The following is a 13,562-nucleotide window of genomic DNA, read 5'->3' as shown; positions in this document are numbered from 1 at the left end:
TGGCGAGTGGGCCTAACGGGGCGAGTTGGTGGGGCGACTTGGCGAGTGGTATTAGAGAGCCGACGTGGTGAGGCGACTCGGCGAGTTGGTTCGTTGAGATGACATGGTGAGCTGACTTGGCGAGTCGACCTGGCGAGCGAACTTAAAGAGTCGACTTGGCAACGTACTCGAGTCGACTTGGTGAGGCGACCTGGAGAGCGGGCTCAAAGAGTCAACATGGTGAGGCGACTCATTGAGTCAACATGGTGAGGCGACTCACGGTGAGGAGCTATCCTTGAGGCGACTTGGTGGGCCTACTTGATTTGTCGACTTGGTGAGCCGACCTGACGAGCTGACACGGTGAGCGGGCTTAAAGAGGCGACGGCTTGGTGGGGTAACTCGGCAAGCCAACTTATCGAGGCGAGATGGTGAGTCGACTTGGTGAGCGCACTTAAAGAGTCAACTTCGCGAGGTGACTCGGCGAGTTAGCCCGCTGATGCGACTTGGGCGGGCCGACTTGGCGAACGAACTTAAAGAGGCGACTTGGGCGGGCTGACCTGGTGAGCGAACTTAAAGAGTTGACTTGGCAACGTACTTGAACAACCGACTTGGTGAGCTGACATGGTGAGTGGGCTTAGAGAAGCAACTCGGCGGGGCGACTTGATGAACGGACTTAAAGGGTCGACTTGGCGGGGTGGCTCGATGAACGGACCTAAAGAGTTTACTTGGTGAGAGTACTTGGCGGGGTGAACTGATGAACGGACTTAAAGAGTCAACTTGGTGGGAGTACTTGGTGGGCCGACTTGATGAACGGACTTATAGAGTCGACTTGGTGAGAGTAGTTGTTCTGGCGACTTGATGAACGGACTTAAAGAGTCGGCTTGGCGGGGTGACTTGATGAAAGGACTTAAACAGTCGACTTGGTCGGGTGACTCGATGAACGAACTTAGAGGGTCGACTTTGCGGGGTGACTTGATGAACGGACCTAAAGAGTTGACTTGGTGAGAGTACTCGGTGGGGTGACCTGATGAACAGACTTAGAGAGTCGACTTGGTGAGAGTACTTGGTGGGCCGATCTGGCCGGGTGACTTGATGAACAAACTTAAAGAGTCGACTTGGTGAGAGTACTCGGTGGGCTGACCTGGTCACGTGACTTGATGAACGGACTTAAAGAGTCGACTTGGTGGGCCGACTTGGCCGGGTGACTTGATGAACGAACTTAAAGAGTCGACTTGGTGGGTCGAACTAGCGGGGTGACTTGGTGAGAGTACTTGGTGGGCTGACCTGGCAGGGTGACTTGATGAACGAACTTAGAGAGTCGACTTTGTGAGAGTACTTGGTGGGTCGAACTGGCAGGGTGACTTGATGAACGAACTTAAAGAGTCGACCTGGCGAGAGAACTTGGTGGCCCGAGCTGGCAGGGTGAATTGATGAACGAACCTAAAGAGTCGACTTTGTGAGAGTACTTGGTGGGCCGACCTGGCGGGGTGAGTTGATGACCGAACTTAAAGGGTCGACTTGGTGAGAGTAGTTGGTGGGCCGACCTGGCGGGGCGACTTGATCAACGAACCTAAAGAGTCGACTTGGTGAGAGTACTCGGTGGGGTGACCTGATGAACAAACCTAAAGAGTCGACCTGGTGAGAGTACTTGGTGGGCCGACCTGGCGGGGTGACTTGGTGAGCAAACTTAAAGAGTCGACTTGGTGAGAGTAGTTGGTGGGCTGACCTGGCGGGGTGACTTGATGAACGAACTTAAAGAGTCGACCTGGTGGGCCGACTTGGCAGAGTGACTTCATGAACGAACTTAAAGAGTCCACTTGGTGGGCCGACCTGGCGGGGTGACTTGATGAACGAACTTAAAGAGTCGACTTGGTGAGAGTAATTTGTGGGCTGACCTGGCGGAGTGGCTTGATGAGTGAACTTAAAGAGTCGACTTGGTGGGGTGACTTGATGAACGCACTTGAAGGGTCGACTTGGTGGGGTGACTCTACGAACGGACCTAAAGAGTTGACTTGGCGAGAGTACTTGGTGGGGTGACTCGATGAAAGGACTTAAAGAGTCGACTTGGTGAGAGTACTTGGTGGCTCGACTTTATGAGCAGACTTAAAGAGTCCACTTGGTGAGAGTGGGCCTAACAGGGCGATGTGGCGAGTGGGCCTAACGGGGCGAGTTGGTGGGGCGACTTGGCGAGTGGTATTAGAGAGCCGACGTGGTGAGGCGACTCGGCGAGTTGGTTCGTTGAGATGACATGGTGAGCTGACTTGGCAAGTCGACCTGGCGAGCGAACTTAAAGAGTCGACTTGGCAACGTACTCGAGTCGACTTGGTGAGGCGACCTGGCGAGCGGGCTCAAAGAGTCAACATGGTGAGGCGACTCATTGAGTCAACATGGTGAGGCGACTCACGGTGAGGAGCTATCCTTGAGGCGACTTGGTGGGCCTACTTGATTAGTCGACTTGGTGAGCCGACCTGACGAGCTGACACGGTGAGCGGGCTTAAAGAGGCGACGGCTTGGTGGGGTAACTCGGCAAGCCAGCTTATCGAGGCGAGATGGTGAGTCGACTTGGTGAGCGCACTTAAAGAGTCAACTTCGCGAGGTGACTCGGCGAGTTAGCCCGCTGATGCGACTTGGGCGGGCCGACCTGGCGAACGAACTTAAAGAGGCGACTTGGGCGGGCTGACCTGGTGAGCGAACTTAAAGAGTTGACTTGGCAACGTACTTGAACAACCGACTTGGTGAGCTGACATGGTGAGTGGGCTTAGAGAAGCAACTCGGCGGGGCGACTTGATGAACGGACTTAAAGGGTCGACTTGGCGGGGTGACTCGATGAACGGACCTAAAGAGTTGACTTGGTGAGAGTACTTGGCGGGGTGAACTGATGAACGGACTTAAAGAGTCGACTTGGTGGGAGTACTTGGTGGGCCGACTTGATGAACGGACTTATAGAGTCGACTTGGTGAGAGTAGTTGTTCTGGCGACTTGATGAACGGACTTAAAGAGTCGGCTTGGCGGGGTGACTTGATGAAAGGACTTAAACAGTCGACTTGGTCGGGTGACTCGATGAACGAACTTAGAGGGTCGACTTTGCGGGGTGACTTGATGAACGGACCTAAAGAGTTGACTTGGTGAGAGTACTCGGTGGGGTGACCTGATGAACAGACTTAGAGAGTCGACTTGGTGAGAGTACTTGGTGGGCCGATCTGGCCGGGTGACTTGATGAACAAACTTAAAGAGTCGACTTGGTGAGAGTACTCGGTGGGCTGACCTGGTCAGGTGACTTGATGAACGGACTTAAAGAGTCGACTTGGTGGGCCGACTTGGCCGGGTGACTTGATGAACGAACTTAAAGAGTCGACTTGGTGGGTCGAACTAGCGGGGTGACTTGGTGAGAGTACTTGGTGGGCTGACCTGGCAGGGTGACTTGATGAACGAACTTAGAGAGTCGACTTTGTGAGAGTACTTGGTGGGTCGAACTGGCAGGGTGACTTGATGAACGAACTTAAAGAGTCGACCTGGCGAGAGAACTTGGTGGGCCGAGCTGGCAGGGTGAATTGATGAACGAACCTAAAGAGTCGACTTTGTGAGAGTACTTGGTGGGCCGACCTGGCGGGGTGAGTTGATGACCGAACTTAAAGGGTCGACTTGGTGAGAGTAGTTGGTGGGCCGACCTGGCGGGGCGACTTGATCAACGAACCTAAAGAGTCGACTTGGTGAGAGCACTCGGTGGGGTGACCTGATGAACAAACCTAAAGAGTCGACCTGGTGAGAGTACTTGGTGGGCCGACCTGGCGGGGTGACTTGGTGAGCAAACTTAAAGAGTCGACTTGGTGAGAGTAGTTGGTGGGCTGACCTGGCGGGGTGACTTGATGAACGAACTTAAAGAGTCGACCTGGTGGGCCGACTTGGCAGAGTGACTTCATGAACGAACTTAAAGAGTCCACTTGGTGGGCCGACCTGGCGGGGTGACTTGATGAACGAACTTAAAGAGTCGACTTGGTGAGAGTAATTTGTGGGCTGACCTGGCGGGGTGGCTTGATGAGTGAACTTAAAGAGTCGACTTGGTGGGGTGACTTGATGAACGCACTTGAAGGGTCGACTTGGTGGGGTGACTCTACGAACGGACCTAAAGAGTTGACTTGGCGAGAGTACTTGGTGGGGTGACTCGATGAAAGGACTTAAAGAGTCGACTTGGTGAGAGTACTTGGTGGCTCGACTTTATGAGCAGACTTAAAGAGTCCACTTGGTGAGAGTGGGCCTAACAGGGCGATGTGGCGAGTGGGCCTAACGGGGCGAGTTGGTGGGGCGACTTGGCGAGTGGTATTAGAGAGCCGACGTGGTGAGGCGACTCGGCGAGTTGGTTCGTTGAGATGACATGGTGAGCTGACTTGGCGAGTCGACCTGGCGAGCGAACTTAAAGAGTCGACTTGGCAACGTACTCGAGTCGACTTGGTGAGGCGACCTGGCGAGCGGGCTCAAAGAGTCAACATGGTGAGGCGACTCATTGAGTCAACATGGTGAGGCGACTCACGGTGAGGAGCTATCCTTGAGGCGACTTGGTGGGCCTACTTGATTAGTCGACTTGGTGAGCCGACCTGACGAGCTGACACGGTGAGCGGGCTTAAAGAGGCGACGGCTTGGTGGGGTAACTCGGCAAGCCAACTTATCGAGGCGAGATGGTGAGTCGACTTGGTGAGCGCACTTAAAGAGTCAACTTCGCGAGGTGACTCGGCGAGTTAGCCCGCTGATGCGACTTGGGCGGGCCGACCTGGCGAACGAACTTAAAGAGGCGACTTGGGCGGGCTGACCTGGTGAGCGAACTTAAAGAGTTGACTTGGCAACGTACTTGAACAACCGACTTGGTGAGCTGACATGGTGAGTGGGCTTAGAGAAGCAGCTCGGCGGGGCGACTTGATGAACGGACTTAAAGGGTCGACTTGGCGGGGTGGCTCGATGAACGGACCTAAAGAGTTTACTTGGTGAGAGTACTTGGCGGGGTGAACTGATGAACGGACTTAAAGAGTCGACTTTGTGGGAGTACTTGGTGGGCCGACTTGATGAACAGACTTATAGAGTCGACTTGGTGAGAGTAGTTGTTCTGGCGACTTGATGAACGGACTTAAAGAGTCGGCTTGGCGGGGTGACTTGATGAAAGGACTTAAACAGTCGACTTGGTCGGGTGACTCGATGAACGAACTTAGAGGGTCGACTTTGCGGGGTGACTTGATGAACGGACCTAAAGAGTTGACTTGGTGAGAGTACTCGGTGGGGTGACCTGATGAACAGACTTAGAGAGTCGACTTGGTGAGAGTACTTGGTGGGCCGATCTGGCCGGGTGACTTGATGAACAAACTTAAAGAGTCGACTTGGTGAGAGTACTCGGTGGGCTGACCTGGTCAGGTGACTTGATGAACGGACTTAAAGAGTCGACTTGGTGGGCCGACTTGGCCGGGTGACTTGATGAACGAACTTAAAGAGTCGACTTGGTGGGTCGAACTAGCGGGGTGACTTGGTGAGAGTACTTGGTGGGCTGACCTGGCAGGGTGACTTGATGAACGAACTTAGAGAGTCGACTTTGTGAGAGTACTTGGTGGGTCGAACTGGCAGGGTGACTTGATGAACGAACTTAAAGAGTCGACCTGGCGAGAGAACTTGGTGGGCCGAGCTGGCAGGGTGAATTGATGAACGAACCTAAAGAGTCGACTTTGTGAGAGTACTTGGTGGGCCGACCTGGCGGGGTGAGTTGATGACCGAACTTAAAGGGTCGACTTGGTGAGAGTAGTTGGTGGGCCGACCTGGCGGGGCGACTTGATCAACGAACCTAAAGAGTCGACTTGGTGAGAGTACTCGGTGGGGTGACCTGATGAACAAACCTAAAGAGTCGACCTGGTGAGAGTACTTGGTGGGCCGACCTGGCGGGGTGACTTGGTGAGCAAACTTAAAGAGTCGACTTGGTGAGAGTAGTTGGTGGGCTGACCTGGCGGGGTGACTTGATGAACGAACTTAAAGAGTCGACCTGGTGGGCCGACTTGGCAGAGTGACTTCATGAACGAACTTAAAGAGTCCACTTGGTGGGCCGACCTGGCGGGGTGACTTGATGAACGAACTTAAAGAGTCGACTTGGTGAGAGTAATTTGTGGGCTGACCTGGCGGGGTGGCTTGATGAGTGAACTTAAAGAGTCGACTTGGTGGGGTGACTTGATGAACGCACTTGAAGGGTCGACTTGGTGGGGTGACTCTACGAACGGACCTAAAGAGTTGACTTGGCGAGAGTACTTGGTGGGGTGACTCGATGAAAGGACTTAAAGAGTCGACTTGGTGAGAGTACTTGGTGGCTCGACTTTATGAGCAGACTTAAAGAGTCCACTTGGTGAGAGTGGGCCTAACAGGGCGATGTGGCGAGTGGGCCTAACGGGGCGAGTTGGTGGGGCGACTTGGCGAGTGGTATTAGAGAGCCGACGTGGTGAGGCGACTCGGCGAGTTGGTTCGTTGAGATGACATGGTGAGCTGACTTGGCGAGTCGACCTGGCGAGCGAACTTAAAGAGTCGACTTGGCAACGTACTCGAGTCGACTTGGTGAGGCGACCTGGAGAGCGGGCTCAAAGAGTCAACATGGTGAGGCGACTCATTGAGTCAACATGGTGAGGCGACTCACGGTGAGGAGCTATCCTTGAGGCGACTTGGTGGGCCTACTTGATTTGTCGACTTGGTGAGCCGACCTGACGAGCTGACACGGTGAGCGGGCTTAAAGAGGCGACGGCTTGGTGGGGTAACTCGGCAAGCCAACTTATCGAGGCGAGATGGTGAGTCGACTTGGTGAGCGCACTTAAAGAGTCAACTTCGCGAGGTGACTCGGCGAGTTAGCCCGCTGATGCGACTTGGGCGGGCCGACTTGGCGAACGAACTTAAAGAGGCGACTTGGGCGGGCTGACCTGGTGAGCGAACTTAAAGAGTTGACTTGGCAACGTACTTGAACAACCGACTTGGTGAGCTGACATGGTGAGTGGGCTTAGAGAAGCAACTCGGCGGGGCGACTTGATGAACGGACTTAAAGGGTCGACTTGGCGGGGTGGCTCGATGAACGGACCTAAAGAGTTTACTTGGTGAGAGTACTTGGCGGGGTGAACTGATGAACGGACTTAAAGAGTCGACTTGGTGGGAGTACTTGGTGGGCCGACTTGATGAACGGACTTATAGAGTCGACTTGGTGAGAGTAGTTGTTCTGGCGACTTGATGAACGGACTTAAAGAGTCGGCTTGGCGGGGTGACTTGATGAAAGGACTTAAACAGTCGACTTGGTCAGGTGACTCGATGAACGAACTTAGAGGGTCGACTTTGCGGGGTGACTTGATGAACGGACCTAAAGAGTTGACTTGGTGAGAGTACTCGGTGGGGTGACCTGATGAACAGACTTAGAGAGTCGACTTGGTGAGAGTACTTGGTGGGCCGATCTGGCCGGGTGACTTGATGAACAAACTTAAAGAGTCGACTTGGTGAGAGTACTCGGTGGGCTGACCTGGTCACGTGACTTGATGAACGGACTTAAAGAGTCGACTTGGTGGGCCGACTTGGCCGGGTGACTTGATGAACGAACTTAAAGAGTCGACTTGGTGGGTCGAACTAGCGGGGTGACTTGGTGAGAGTACTTGGTGGGCTGACCTGGCAGGGTGACTTGATGAACGAACTTAGAGAGTCGACTTTGTGAGAGTACTTGGTGGGTCGAACTGGCAGGGTGACTTGATGAACGAACTTAAAGAGTCGACCTGGCGAGAGAACTTGGTGGGCCGAGCTGGCAGGGTGAATTGATGAACGAACCTAAAGAGTCGACTTTGTGAGAGTACTTGGTGGGCCGACCTGGCGGGGTGAGTTGATGACCGAACTTAAAGGGTCGACTTGGTGAGAGTAGTTGGTGGGCCGACCTGGCGGGGCGACTTGATCAACGAACCTAAAGAGTCGACTTGGTGAGAGTACTCGGTGGGGTGACCTGATGAACAAACCTAAAGAGTCGACCTGGTGAGAGTACTTGGTGGGCCGACCTGGCGGGGTGACTTGGTGAGCAAACTTAAAGAGTCGACTTGGTGAGAGTAGTTGGTGGGCTGACCTGGCGGGGTGACTTGATGAACGAACTTAAAGAGTCGACCTGGTGGGCCGACTTGGCAGAGTGACTTCATGAACGAACTTAAAGAGTCCACTTGGTGGGCCGACCTGGCGGGGTGACTTGATGAACGAACTTAAAGAGTCGACTTGGTGAGAGTAATTTGTGGGCTGACCTGGCGGGGTGGCTTGATGAGTGAACTTAAAGAGTCGACTTGGTGGGGTGACTTGATGAACGCACTTGAAGGGTCGACTTGGTGGGGTGACTCTACGAACGGACCTAAAGAGTTGACTTGGCGAGAGTACTTGGTGGGGTGACTCGATGAAAGGACTTAAAGAGTCGACTTGGTGAGAGTACTTGGTGGCTCGACTTTATGAGCAGACTTAAAGAGTCCACTTGGTGAGAGTGGGCCTAACAGGGCGATGTGGCGAGTGGGCCTAACGGGGCGAGTTGGTGGGGCGACTTGGCGAGTGGTATTAGAGAGCCGACGTGGTGAGGCGACTCGGCGAGTTGGTTCGTTGAGATGACATGGTGAGCTGACTTGGCGAGTCGACCTGGCGAGCAAACTTAAAGAGTCGACTTGGCAACGTACTCGAGTCGACTTGGTGAGGCGACCTGGCGAGCGGGCTCAAAGAGTCAACATGGTGAGGCGACTGATTGAGTCAACATGGTGAGGCGACTCACGGTGAGGAGCTATCCTTGAGGCGACTTGGTGGGCCTACTTGATTAGTCGACTTGGTGAGCCGACCTGACGAGCTGACACGGTGAGCGGGCTTAAAGAGGCGACGGCTTGGTGGGGTAACTCGGCAAGCCAGCTTATCGAGGCGAGATGGTGAGTCGACTTGGTGAGCGCACTTAAAGAGTCAACTTCGCGAGGTGACTCGGCGAGTTAGCCCGCTGATGCGACTTGGGCGGGCCGACCTGGCGAACGAACTTAAAGAGGCGACTTGGGCGGGCTGACCTGGTGAGCGAACTTAAAGAGTTGACTTGGCAACGTACTTGAACAACCGACTTGGTGAGCTGACATGGTGAGTGGGCTTAGAGAAGCAACTCGGCGGGGCGACTTGATGAACGGACTTAAAGGGTCGACTTGGCGGGGTGACTCGATGAACGGACCTAAAGAGTTGACTTGGTGAGAGTACTTGGCGGGGTGAACTGATGAACGGACTTAAAGAGTCGACTTGGTGGGAGTACTTGGTGGGCCGACTTGATGAACGGACTTATAGAGTCGACTTGGTGAGAGTAGTTGTTCTGGCGACTTGATGAACGGACTTAAAGAGTCGGCTTGGCGGGGTGACTTGATGAAAGGACTTAAACAGTCGACTTGGTCGGGTGACTCGATGAACGAACTTAGAGGGTCGACTTTGCGGGGTGACTTGATGAACGGACCTAAAGAGTTGACTTGGTGAGAGTACTCAGTGGGGTGACCTGATGAACAGACTTAGAGAGTCGACTTGGTGAGAGTCCTTGGTGGGCCGATCTGGCCGGGTGACTTGATGAACAAACTTAAAGAGTCGACTTGGTGAGAGTACTTGGTGGGCTGACCTGGTCACGTGACTTGATGAACGGACTTAAAGAGTCGACTTGGTGGGCCGACTTGGCCGGGTGACTTGATGAACGAACTTAAAGAGTCGACTTGGTGGGTCGAACTAGCGGGGTGACTTGGTGAGAGTACTTGGTGGGCTGACCTGGCAGGGTGACTTGATGAACGAACTTAGAGAGTCGACTTTGTGAGAGTACTTGGTGGGTCGAACTGGCAGGGTGACTTGATGAACGAACTTAAAGAGTCGACCTGGTGAGAGAACTTGGTGCGCCGAGCTGGCAGGGTGAATTGATGAACGAACCTAAAGAGTCGACTTTGTGAGAGTACTTGGTGGGCCGACCTGGCGGGGTGAGTTGATGACCGAACTTAAAGGGTCGACTTGGTGAGAGTAGTTGGTGGGCCGACCTGGCGGGGCGACTTGATTAACGAACCTAAAGAGTCGACTTGGTGAGAGTACTCGGTGGGGTGACCTGATGAACAAACCTAAAGAGTCGACCTGGTGAGAGTACTTGGTGGGCCGACCTGGCGGGGTGACTTGGTGAGCAAACTTAAAGAGTCGACTTGGTGAGAGTAGTTGGTGGGCTGACCTGGCGGGGTGACTTGATGAACGAACTTAAAGAGTCGACCTGGTGGGCCGACTTGGCAGAGTGACTTCATGAACGAACTTAAAGAGTCCACTTGGTGGGCCGACCTGGCGGGGTGACTTGATGAACGAACTTAAAGAGTCGACTTGGTGAGAGTAATTTGTGGGCTGACCTGGCGGGGTGGCTTGATGAGTGAACTTAAAGAGTCGACTTGGTGGGGTGACTTGATGAACGCACTTGAAGGGTCGACTTGGTGGGGTGACTCTATGAACGGACCTAAAGAGTTGACTTGGCGAGAGTACTTGGTGGGGTGACTCGATGAAAGGACTTAAAGAGTCGACTTGGTGAGAGTACTTGGTGGCTCGACTTTATGAGCAGACTTAAAGAGTCCACTTGGTGAGAGTGGGCCTAACAGGGCGATGTGGTGAGTGGGCCTAACGGGACGAGTTGGTGGGGCGACTTGGCGAGTGGTATTAGAGATCTCCCCAATCACTTGTGACGACGCACAATCCAAGTGCTAGACGCGAGCTCGCCCTTGAAAGGCCGCGTTCCAAGACATCCCGATGACACATTGGAACGACAACCGCTGTCGAACCATTCCCAATGCTGTGCCGATCGAGTTGGCACAGAGGCGACCAAACAGCCATCCACGACACCGTTTTCGGAGATTGGCCAGATCGGCTCGGCCAGCATGGCTCGGCCAGCACGGCTCGGCCAGCATGGCTCGGCCAGAACGGCTCGCCCAGATCGGCTCGGCCAGCAAGGCTCGGCCAGAACGGCTCGCCCAGATTGGCTCGGCCAGCATGGCTCGGCCAGAACGGCTCGCCCAGAACGGCTCGGCCAGAACGGGTCGCCCAGATCGGCTCGGCCAGCATGGCTTGCCCAGAACGGCTCGGCCAGATCGGGTCGGCCAGAATGGCTCGCCCAGATCGGCTCGGCCAGATCGGCTCGGCCAGCATGGTGACTTGCTGACTTGGTGAGAGTACTTCGAACTGTCAAGAACAAAGGCCAATCTAACGTGCAAACTCTGCTACTGCGCAAACATAGGTTGCAATTATAGAGAAATTGCAAGGCCGTCACAATGGCCCGAGGCCAATGCTCCGACTACTAAGTCAATTTTCTCTTGCAATCGCACATGCCGCCGTTCACAGAGAGATCTCCCCAATCACTTGTGACGACGCACAATCCAAGTGCTAGACGCGAGCTCGCCCTTGAAAGGCCGCGTTCCAAGACATCCCGATGACACATTGGAACGACAACCGCTGTCGAACCATTCCCAATGTTGTGCCGATCGAGTTGGCACAGAGGCGACCAAACAGCCATCCACGACACCGTTTTTGGAGATCGGCCAGATCGGCTCGGCCAGAACGGCTCGGCCAGAACGGCTCGCCCAGATCGGCTCGGCCAGCATGGCTCGGCCAGAACGGCTCGCCCAGCAAGGCTCGGCCAGAACGGCTCGCCCAGATCGGCTCGGCCAGAACGGCTCGCCCAGATCGGCTCGGCCAGCAAGGCTCGGCCAGAACGGCTCGCCCAGATCGGCTCGCCCAGATCGGCTCGGCCAGCATGGCTCGGCCGGAACGGCTCGGCCAGCATGGCTCGGCCAGAACGGGTCGCCCAGATCGGCTCGCCCAGAACGGGTCGCCCAGATCGGCTCGGCCAGCATGGCTTGCCCAGAACGGCTCGGCCAGATCGGCTCGCCCAGATCGGCTCGGCCAGCATGGCTCGGCCAGAACGGCTCGGCCAGATCGGGACGGTGACTTGATGAACGGACTTAGAGATTCGACTTGGTGAGAGTAATTTGTGGGCTGACCTGGCGGGGTGGCTTGATGAGTGAACTTAAAGAGTCGACTTGGTGGGGTGACTTGATGAACGCACTTGAAGGGTCGACTTGGTGGGGTGACTCTACGAACGGACCTAAAGAGTTGACTTGGCGAGAGTACTTGGTGGGGTGACTCGATGAAAGGACTTAAAGAGTCGACTTGGTGAGAGTACTTGGTGGCTCGACTTTATGAGCAGACTTAAAGAGTCCACTTGGTGAGAGTGGGCCTAACAGGGCGATGTGGTGAGTGGGCCTAACGGGGCGAGTTGGTGGGGCGACTTGGCGAGTGGTATTAGAGAGCCGACGTGGTGAGGCGACTCGGCGAGTTGGTTCGTTGAGATGACATGGTGAGCTGACTTGGCGAGTCGACCTGGCGAGCGAACTTAAAGAGTCGACTTGGCAACGTACTCGAGTCGACTTGGTGAGGCGACCTGGCGAGCGGGCTCAAAGAGTCAACATGGTGAGGCGACTCATTGAGTCAACATGGTGAGGCGACTCATGGTGAGGAGCTATCCTTGAGGCGACTTGGTGGGCCTACTTGATTAGTCGACTTGGTGAGCCGACCTGACGAGCTGACACGGTGAGCGGGCTTAAAGAGGCGACGACTTGGTGCGGTAACTCGGCAAGCCAACTTATCGAGGCGAGATGGACAGTCGACTTGGTGAGCGCACTTAAAGAGTCAACTTCGCGAGGTGACTCGGCGAGTTAGCCCGCTGATGCGACTTGGGCGGGCCGACCTGGCGAACGAACTTAAAGAGGCGACTTGGGCGGGCTGACCTGGTGAGCGAACTTAAAGAGTTGACTTGGCAACGTACTTGAACAACCGACTTGGTGAGCTGACATGGTGAGTGGGCTTAGAGAAGCAACTCGGCGGGGCAACTTGGCGAGCACACCTGCTGGGGCAAGGTGGTAAAACGACTATGTGATTCGACTTGGTGAGCTGACTTAGGGAGCTGAGTTGGTGAGCGAACTTAAGGGGTCGACTTGGTGAGGCAACCTGAATAGTCGACTCGGTGAGGTGACTTGGGGAGCCGACATGGTGAGCGGTCTTAAAGAAGAGGCGACCTGGTGGGGCAACCTGGTGAGGCGAGACGATAAGTCATCTTGGTGAGCCGGCTTGACGAGCTGTGAGTGGACTTAAAGAGTCAATTCTTGATTTGGCAAAGACCACATGGTTAGATGACTTGGTGAGCCGACCTGGCTAGCAAAATTGGCAAGCAAACTTATAGAATCGACTTGCTGTCCCCAGCCAGGATCGCACGCCTGGGTCGACCCAACTTGGGTCACCCGACTAGGTCAACCCATCTCCGTCGCCCCAGCCTCGGGCGACCCGACTGGGTCGCCAGAGTGGGTCGACGAGGGGAAAAAAAACAAAAAACAAAAAAAATCATGGGAGGCCCTGTACAGCGAAAAGCGCTAAATTTTGGGCATTACAAAAAGAAGAAAAAAAAAAACAAGTTACCCGCTTTTGGATCACGCACAAGTTTCAGTTCACGTATTGCCGAGCCGACTCGAGGCGTTACGCCTAGCTAGCCAGATTCGAGG

Source organism: Cupressus sempervirens, chromosome 1 (genome assembly GCF_028749045.1).
Source record: "Cupressus sempervirens isolate cs-2001-9-10 chromosome 1, ASM2874904v1, whole genome shotgun sequence".
Classification (NCBI taxonomy): domain Eukaryota; kingdom Viridiplantae; phylum Streptophyta; class Pinopsida; order Cupressales; family Cupressaceae; genus Cupressus; species Cupressus sempervirens.
Note: the sequence above shows the minus strand (reverse complement) of the source record.